Source organism: Arachis ipaensis, chromosome B02 (genome assembly GCF_000816755.2).
Source record: "Arachis ipaensis cultivar K30076 chromosome B02, Araip1.1, whole genome shotgun sequence".
NCBI lineage: Eukaryota > Viridiplantae > Streptophyta > Magnoliopsida > Fabales > Fabaceae > Arachis > Arachis ipaensis.
Window position 1 is genome coordinate 88,993,799 of NC_029786.2, and position 10,517 is coordinate 89,004,315.

The 10,517-nt window shown below is 30.7% G+C and overlaps 1 pseudogene; it reads right to left on the bottom strand.

Moving 5' to 3' along the window:
* Positions 683 to 7,234, bottom strand: LOC107628448 (annotated as a pseudogene).

The window sequence follows — 10,517 nt, forward strand, 5'->3', positions numbered from 1 at the left end:
TTTTTGATAACAAAAATACATATAAAGATTCATAAATATCAAATCCTTACTATAAAAATATGACATTTTATTCATTAAAAATAATTTTTAATGTGTACTTTTATCCATCCCAATTTTTTTTATTGTACTGTGATACCTCCTCTTTCCTTTCTCTTTATTCTTTCACCCGTCCTTGGTATTCCATCCTTAACAGCATATTGAGGGCCCTTCAAGCCACCCCCTCGCCAACATCAAAGGCTCCGAAGCATGCCACTAACTTTTAAGTAGTTTGTTATTGTATACATAGATTACATTTTAAAATAGTTGTCTCTAAATTCTAACAATAACGGTAACACAACAACTATTTTTTGGTTAAGTAAGAACCGTGGTCAAATATATTATTAGTAACTAATTATTTTCTTGAAATTTTTTACTTATAAGCAAATGGTTGGCCATTGAATACTTTCTAAAAACAAAATTTAAATTTCAAATATCTTGCAGGTAGGTTTGTCACAAATAGCAGATTTGTTGGTTTTTATGCAGCTGCACTCAGGTTTGAAATATGAGTTTAGCACATATAATAGAATATAAGAATCTATCAAATTGTACGTGTATAGTTGTGCGTGAGTTTGTAATTAAATACCTAAAATTTAAAATTGTCAAATTCATTTGAAAAAAAAAAAAAACTTCAAACATCTTGGTTAAAGAACAAGATAATATTGAGCTATTAGGTCACACCCACGAGATTGCTATAACAACTATAGACTCAATTGATCCTAGTTAACTATAAAGGCTTCAACATCCAACAATAATGCAATGTATTTCGCATTGTGAACACTCCAAACACGACAAAAGGAAGGAATAGATATTCAATTTTGTTCTCAAGATTATAAGTATGACTTAATTTAGTTAGTTTTTTTTTTATTAATTTAGTCTATGAAACTACACTTTCTTATATAATTCAATTCAATTTCATGAAACTCCACAAAAATTAAATTGAATCAAGAAATGTAATCTCAATGACTAAATTAACTGTTTCGAAAAAATAAGAAACTAAACTAAATCATACTTATAATCACAATACAAAATTGAACTTTACTCCCTAACGAACCCACATAAATTAAGGCATTGATTATTATTTATTAATAAATTAGATCCTAGAATCTAACTCCATAATTGTGCTAAGGTTCATGGGGCTCATGTATTCAGTGGATCCAGTCATGAATTTGTCTACGATCAATCTATTAGCTTTCTCTGAGGGATGGAAGGGATCCCAAAATGCAAAGAGGTCTCTGTTTGGACACAAGTTTGAAGCTGGTGTGCATAGCCCTATTCCATTGTATGCTCCTTGACCACAACATGCTACTTTTGATGTTACAAATCCTGCACACATTTAATAACGTGTTCAATGCTTCTAAATATATAGATACAAACCATAACCATGCATGTGCTTCACGCACCGAATTACTCAATTTAAATAGTTACAATTTACTAAAGTAAAAAAAATAATTTAAATTTCATATACATCTCATTAAATAACGAGTAAAGAACAAATAGGTCTCTAACCTTTTTTTTACGAACATTTTCGTCCTCAAAGAAGAAAAAATACATTCAAGTCCCTCATCCCCAAAAAACGTAGACATTTCAACCATTCCGTTGAATTCAGACGGTTGGACTGGACGAAAAAGTCTGACCTGGCAGAGGTGCGCTGACCTGGCCATTACGGAGCCCACATGGCAGTGAGCTTTTTGTCTCCGGGGACTTAATGTCCTGTTTCGAAAAGCTCACTGTCACGTGGGCTCCATAACGGCCAGGTCAACACCACCTCTGCCAGGTCAGACTTTTTCGGTCCAGTTCAACCGCCTGAATTTAACGAAAGGATTGAAATGTCCACGTTTTTCAAGAGTGAGGGACTTAAATATATTTTCTCTTCTTTAAAGACAAAAATATCCGCAAAAAAAAAAAAAGATCAGTGACCTGTTTATCCTTTACTCATAATTATATCTGTTGTATACGTGGAAAGCCAAAGCCAATAACCATCCATATTAAGTGACTGGCATGCCATTAATTCTGGCTTCACTGTACTGAGACACAATGCATGCATGGGTAAGTCATCAATCCTTTCCTTTGATACGTCAACTATACAGATTACAAAGTGGTCCAAATTAAAAGGTCAATTTCTCATGCCAATTTAACCTAATTGTAAAAAATCTCTAGAATGAAAAGAATTATAAAATAATAAATTAATTATTGTTGAATTTATAATTTTTATCATATCTAAATTTTACTATTTTAATTCAAATTAAAGATCATTATTAGACTTTTTTTTTTATTGTTTTGTTAACTTTTTTACTTTAAAAGTGTTTGATCCTAATCTAGTTATATATTTGGGAGGGAAACTCTTGGTTTTTATTTATTTTTTGGCTAAATTCTTGTTTAATTTTAGACATGAAAATTATCTTCTTATTTTTTTTTTCCATATATTTTAAGGAGTATAAAACATGATTATTAACACAAGAAATTCTCACATAAAAATTTCTCCCTATAATATATATGTAAGCTAAGCATGGCAAATGCAATATATGTCAAGTATGTCACTCTTAAATTATTTTGAAAATTTTCATTTTGTCTTTAATCCTAATTGAACTATTGGAATTTGGATTAAATTATCTAAGACAATTTTGCAAATTAATTAAATTAAATGATGAAGAAGATAAGCAATAAAACCAGATGATTGGTTAAGAAACACACACATACCGTATTCCTGTGGATTATTAACGAAATCCAAGTGCATAGTGAAGGCATTTGCAGAAATAAAAACATTGGATCCAATTTGTGAAGGGCCAATTCTGCAGGAACACATCCTAATGGCCCTGTTCCTGTCACCAGAACTCTTCTTGCTCCCAATTCATACAGGCTCTGCACAAATTCATCTATTTCATTCAACATTACAACTTACAATGCAATCACAGGTATTCCAACCTAGAAATACTAATCAATTCAGTTCTTGAGTTTTCACCTCGTACTTAATTTCGTGCTAAGTTGTAAATAAAAATAATTATCGATAATAATTAAAATTATTTTATTTATACTTATTAAAATTTTTTAATAAAAAATATTAATCATGATTATATATATTACTAAATATATAATATTATATTTAATTATACAATATTTTAATTTTCGACTTTTTTTACCAAATTATGTGAAAAGAGGACTTTTTATAGGAATACTACTGTAGTATCCTTGCTGTATACTCCTATTTTATAGAGGACAAATAGGAGCTATAATATTATAGAGGGTAACCCATTAAAGATTACCCAACTCCTAGTATAACTCTCTATAAAGGTCTCCGGAAGAGTATTTTATTAATTATTTTAGAACTTTTCGAGGGCTAGCTCCCTCTATCTCACCTCCTTTGGTACTGTATGTACCGGTTTTGAATTTGACATTAGTCAAGCCGGGGCATACAGTATTCACCAGGGTATGGAGAAGACGTCAGTTACAGGCGTGCTGCATAAAGTTACAACTTCTCATTCGACAGAAAGGCGTAAGCAACTCAGTATTCTGTTCGTACATTCTAATTGCAGTCTTCTTGTCCTTTCTCAATATGGACACGGAAAATAGGGGCCTTCGTCAGGTGGGGTTCTAACTCACCTAGGATTATTGGTTTTCAACCTTCATAATGGATACTGACTTTTTCAAACTCAAATCCCTAGAGGAATTCAATACTGATTTTGCAGGTATGGATGGTTCCTCACCATGTGCGTGATGCTGATCGAGAAAGATTTCTACAATCACATATGCCATTTCTTTTCGAGTAGCTCGTGACTCCTGGGTAAGGGACAAGAGTGATATTGGCGTTAATCCCCGAAGAAAATCTGGAGTAGGTGTAATAGTCTCGCAAAAAAATTTCTCTAGTGAGAGAAGTCTGGATGGAGTTCCCAAACGATAGACCTTCCTCTAGTGAGGGAATTCGAGGTGGGATTCCCGAGCAATATAAGTTAAGTCCTTTTTTTGACTTGACTTGACTACATAACTCTTGAAAGTAAGACACTTACTCACGGGTATGAAAAAGTGTCGATTATAGTTCCTTCTCTCTGGTAGGAGTGCCGCCCCCAAAGTACCTAAAAAGCGTAGGGGCATCGGCTCTCCCTTTTTCTTAGATTGGAGGAAGTGCTTCATAGGTGTGGAACACTTCCGAAACTGTTGAAGTGCTTCACAGGTGTGGAGCACTTCCGAAACTGTTAGACCGCTATTCTTGATTTTAGGAGGAAATAAACTAAGGCCTTTATATTTTCTAAGCCCGCTTATATATATATTTCCCTTAGATTAGAGGAAGTGCTTCATAGGTGTGGAGCACTTCCAAAACTGTTAGACCGCTATTCTTGACTTTAGGAGAGAATAAATTAAGGCCTCTACATTTTCTAAGTCCGCTTATATATATACTCAACTCCCTTTTTCTATTTTACATATGATATCAAGGTCATAACATTATTTCACCATAATTTCAACTACCTTCTCTTCTTGCCCTTCTTTGAGGTATTGGAACTCATTTTCTCACCTTTTCCTTTCATTTTCTATGTTAGTATATGTTGAAGCATCTCAAAATTCATTGGCTTATGAAACTTGCACACTTCAGAAATATCTAACCTTCTTTAAGTAATTTCTGCATTGACCAACCTTACCCCCACCTTGAATGTTACAGCACACAGCAATATAATAGCAAGTGCCTTAAATTCAAGTACGTATAAAGAAGAAAGAGAGTATTGATTCTGATGAACGTACAATACGGCTTACTCACTATCTTAATTAGGAGATGAATATTGATGATGGAATTCATGTGAATTTTAATAAATCGGCCCAATGACCGCTGGTTTCAACAACCATTCCTGTCCCGTTATAACTCCCATCCATTGCCTTATAAAACCTACATCTCTATCATATTAATTACTTACAACAAAAAATATTTTCCTTAATTTCCAAAAAAAAAAATATATATTTGCCTTTTTATGGAATTGTTGTGCTACATATATACTCTACTTGTGTATTTTTTGAATTATACGTACGGATTCTAGTGTAATATTTGTTCAGATTTTGGACATCCAATAAATGATGCTATATAAATCTGAAATAATAATTTTCCAAAATTATATTTTATATTTTATAACAAAATGTGATTTTTTTTAAAAAAATTAGAATTAGACGATACTAATTTTCTTTTCAATTGTATCATTATTGTTAAGAAAAAGAAGAGTAGTAAAAAAGAAATAAAAATGTTATGAATAAATTTTATAAAATATATATTACTTAACTATTTACACCAATAATATTAATCTTTGAAGAAGAAAAAGAGGGAACATTCTTCCCGGGCCTGTAAGAACAAGCAAGAAGACATAGAGAGGAAACCCTTAAATTGATTTTCAATAAACTTTTATTATATTTTTTAAAAATTATTTTTGTCAGACAAATTAATTCATTTATTTATTTTAATAAAATTTTTAATATTTATATTAGACAAATAAATTATTAACAAATTTATTATAAAATAATTACATTTTTAAAAAATATCATTTTAAAACAATAAATTATTAAGGTGTCTAATTAATTATTTTTCAGAGATCAATTCAGATATTTACTGGAGCTAGCTAGATAGATAGAAGGAGAAGCAGGCATACCTCAAGAATTTTGCGATACTCAGAAATGAGGAAGACAACGTAATCAGGAAGAGCAAATTCTCGAGATCTTGCAGAGAAAGGAACCAAGTAATAGTTGTTCACAAAATCATTGCCCCCTAATGTTATAAGCACCAATGCTTGGTTCACTAAATCTTGAGTTTCTTGCTCTCCAATTAGTGCTGCCACCCTTCTTTGATACTGCTTAAAGTACTCTAATTGCTCTCTAATTCGTATTATGTTTATCTGTAATACACAAATTCAAAATCAACTAAAAAATGGGGAAATTAAAGATGAGCAAATATATCAGTACTGAATAGTGAATACTGATCAATTCATGGTACATTGGTATTTGGTACTATAGCAGTCATAATTTGAGAGAAAAAAAAAAGAAATATTTTATTACTATTAACTTTGTCTGCAACCTTTCTATTTATGGCACAATATCTACTCATTGAAATTTGTAACACTTGCACAGTGTCTGGATTTTATATACTATATATCATGTGAGAATATGTAGAAATATTAGGAGTCAACAATTTAAAATAGAAAAAAATGATTAGTATTGATTTAAATATAAGACAAATGTTAGAGACAAATATTAATCACCCAACATTTTTCATATATATATATTGAGTTTAGCTACTAATACATATTAAAATTATTTTTATAAAAAAACTTTTCTAGATTAATAATATAAAAGGGCTATTTATCAGTAAAATCATATATATGTATCAAGTATCATGATTCATAATAAATAATTGTAAGCACAAAAAAATATTGTAGAGTACAACTTACAAACTGGATTCCAGTGTCATTGAGAATTCCTATCCCAGCTGAAGCAAAGTTGGCACCAATAAGTAACCTCTCTCCATCAAGCTCCGGACTCAAATATGGCAATGTGGGTTCAGACCCTATTTTCTCACCTGCATACATTTATGCATAAAAAACTTATACCCTGTTAAAATGTTTCAAAACAAAACAAGAATGAAATTAAAGCATGCACAACAAACAAATGAAGCCTTAACACTGAAAGTACCTAATTTAAGCTATGTAGTAATTAAACTTCAAAATTTAAAATAAACCTGTAAAGTCTTATAAGTTGATTCAAAAGTTAGATAATTCTGACAAAATAGGATTGGTATTTAGTGACTATTTTTCTTTTTCCCAAAATACTCTTCCTCGTATATTAAAATAGCATAAAAGATTTGTTTAATGGAGTAATATAAAATTAATATGAGAACGTAACTGATAAGATCAGGCATGTTGAGGCCATTGGAGAAACGACCAGAGGCTCTATGAGAAGGAGAGTCAATGCCATAAGGGTATGAGTCAGCACGAGCTGTGGTTGCTAAGAAGTTGTTGTTGCCATTGTCAACAAGCGAATCCCCGAAAACGAAGAACGCTCTTGCTGCTTCAGCTTGTGGAGTATGAACAATGCTCCAATGTATCAAAACAGAACAAATAATCAATACCAACATAGATGAAGAAGAAGAAGAAACAACGTTGTTCCTTTTTGTTATTGTGTTGTGTTCTTCCATTGGAGATGTAGGAGTGTGTTTATGTGTTTACAAGAATAAGTGCCGCCCCCAAAGTACCTAAAAAGCGTAGGGGCATCGGCTCTCCCTTTTTCTTAGATTGGAGGAAGTGCTTCATAGGTGTGGAACACTTCCGAAACTGTTGAAGTGCTTCACAGGTGTGGAGCACTTCCGAAACTGTTAGACCGCTATTCTTGATTTTAGGAGGAAATAAACTAAGGCCTTTATATTTTCTAAGCCCGCTTATATATATATTTCCCTTAGATTAGAGGAAGTGCTTCATAGGTGTGGAGCACTTCCAAAACTGTTAGACCGCTATTCTTGACTTTAGGAGAGAATAAATTAAGGCCTCTACATTTTCTAAGTCCGCTTATATATATACTCAACTCCCTTTTTCTATTTTACATATGATATCAAGGTCATAACATTATTTCACCATAATTTCAACTACCTTCTCTTCTTGCCCTTCTTTGAGGTATTGGAACTCATTTTCTCACCTTTTCCTTTCATTTTCTATGTTAGTATATGTTGAAGCATCTCAAAATTCATTGGCTTATGAAACTTGCACACTTCAGAAATATCTAACCTTCTTTAAGTAATTTCTGCATTGACCAACCTTACCCCCACCTTGAATGTTACAGCACACAGCAATATAATAGCAAGTGCCTTAAATTCAAGTACGTATAAAGAAGAAAGAGAGTATTGATTCTGATGAACGTACAATACGGCTTACTCACTATCTTAATTAGGAGATGAATATTGATGATGGAATTCATGTGAATTTTAATAAATCGGCCCAATGACCGCTGGTTTCAACAACCATTCCTGTCCCGTTATAACTCCCATCCATTGCCTTATAAAACCTACATCTCTATCATATTAATTACTTACAACAAAAAATATTTTCCTTAATTTCCAAAAAAAAAAATATATATTTGCCTTTTTATGGAATTGTTGTGCTACATATATACTCTACTTGTGTATTTTTTGAATTATACGTACGGATTCTAGTGTAATATTTGTTCAGATTTTGGACATCCAATAAATGATGCTATATAAATCTGAAATAATAATTTTCCAAAATTATATTTTATATTTTATAACAAAATGTGATTTTTTTTAAAAAAATTAGAATTAGACGATACTAATTTTCTTTTCAATTGTATCATTATTGTTAAGAAAAAGAAGAGTAGTAAAAAAGAAATAAAAATGTTATGAATAAATTTTATAAAATATATATTACTTAACTATTTACACCAATAATATTAATCTTTGAAGAAGAAAAAGAGGGAACATTCTTCCCGGGCCTGTAAGAACAAGCAAGAAGACATAGAGAGGAAACCCTTAAATTGATTTTCAATAAACTTTTATTATATTTTTTAAAAATTATTTTTGTCAGACAAATTAATTCATTTATTTATTTTAATAAAATTTTTAATATTTATATTAGACAAATAAATTATTAACAAATTTATTATAAAATAATTACATTTTTAAAAAATATCATTTTAAAACAATAAATTATTAAGGTGTCTAATTAATTATTTTTCAGAGATCAATTCAGATATTTACTGGAGCTAGCTAGATAGATAGAAGGAGAAGCAGGCATACCTCAAGAATTTTGCGATACTCAGAAATGAGGAAGACAACGTAATCAGGAAGAGCAAATTCTCGAGATCTTGCAGAGAAAGGAACCAAGTAATAGTTGTTCACAAAATCATTGCCCCCTAATGTTATAAGCACCAATGCTTGGTTCACTAAATCTTGAGTTTCTTGCTCTCCAATTAGTGCTGCCACCCTTCTTTGATACTGCTTAAAGTACTCTAATTGCTCTCTAATTCGTATTATGTTTATCTGTAATACACAAATTCAAAATCAACTAAAAAATGGGGAAATTAAAGATGAGCAAATATATCAGTACTGAATAGTGAATACTGATCAATTCATGGTACATTGGTATTTGGTACTATAGCAGTCATAATTTGAGAGAAAAAAAAAAGAAATATTTTATTACTATTAACTTTGTCTGCAACCTTTCTATTTATGGCACAATATCTACTCATTGAAATTTGTAACACTTGCACAGTGTCTGGATTTTATATACTATATATCATGTGAGAATATGTAGAAATATTAGGAGTCAACAATTTAAAATAGAAAAAAATGATTAGTATTGATTTAAATATAAGACAAATGTTAGAGACAAATATTAATCACCCAACATTTTTCATATATATATATTGAGTTTAGCTACTAATACATATTAAAATTATTTTTATAAAAAAACTTTTCTAGATTAATAATATAAAAGGGCTATTTATCAGTAAAATCATATATATGTATCAAGTATCATGATTCATAATAAATAATTGTAAGCACAAAAAAATATTGTAGAGTACAACTTACAAACTGGATTCCAGTGTCATTGAGAATTCCTATCCCAGCTGAAGCAAAGTTGGCACCAATAAGTAACCTCTCTCCATCAAGCTCCGGACTCAAATATGGCAATGTGGGTTCAGACCCTATTTTCTCACCTGCATACATTTATGCATAAAAAACTTATACCCTGTTAAAATGTTTCAAAACAAAACAAGAATGAAATTAAAGCATGCACAACAAACAAATGAAGCCTTAACACTGAAAGTACCTAATTTAAGCTATGTAGTAATTAAACTTCAAAATTTAAAATAAACCTGTAAAGTCTTATAAGTTGATTCAAAAGTTAGATAATTCTGACAAAATAGGATTGGTATTTAGTGACTATTTTTCTTTTTCCCAAAATACTCTTCCTCGTATATTAAAATAGCATAAAAGATTTGTTTAATGGAGTAATATAAAATTAATATGAGAACGTAACTGATAAGATCAGGCATGTTGAGGCCATTGGAGAAACGACCAGAGGCTCTATGAGAAGGAGAGTCAATGCCATAAGGGTATGAGTCAGCACGAGCTGTGGTTGCTAAGAAGTTGTTGTTGCCATTGTCAACAAGCGAATCCCCGAAAACGAAGAACGCTCTTGCTGCTTCAGCTTGTGGAGTATGAACAATGCTCCAATGTATCAAAACAGAACAAATAATCAATACCAACATAGATGAGAAGAAACAAGAAACAACGTTGTTCCTTTTTGTTATTGTGTTGTGTTCTTCCATTGGAGATGTAGGAGTGTGTTTATGTGTTTACAAGAAAATAATAATAAATAATAATAATAATAATAATAATAATAATAATAATAATAATAATAATAATAATAATAATAATAATAATAATAATAATAATAATAATAATAATAATAATAATAATAATAATAATAATAATAATAATAATA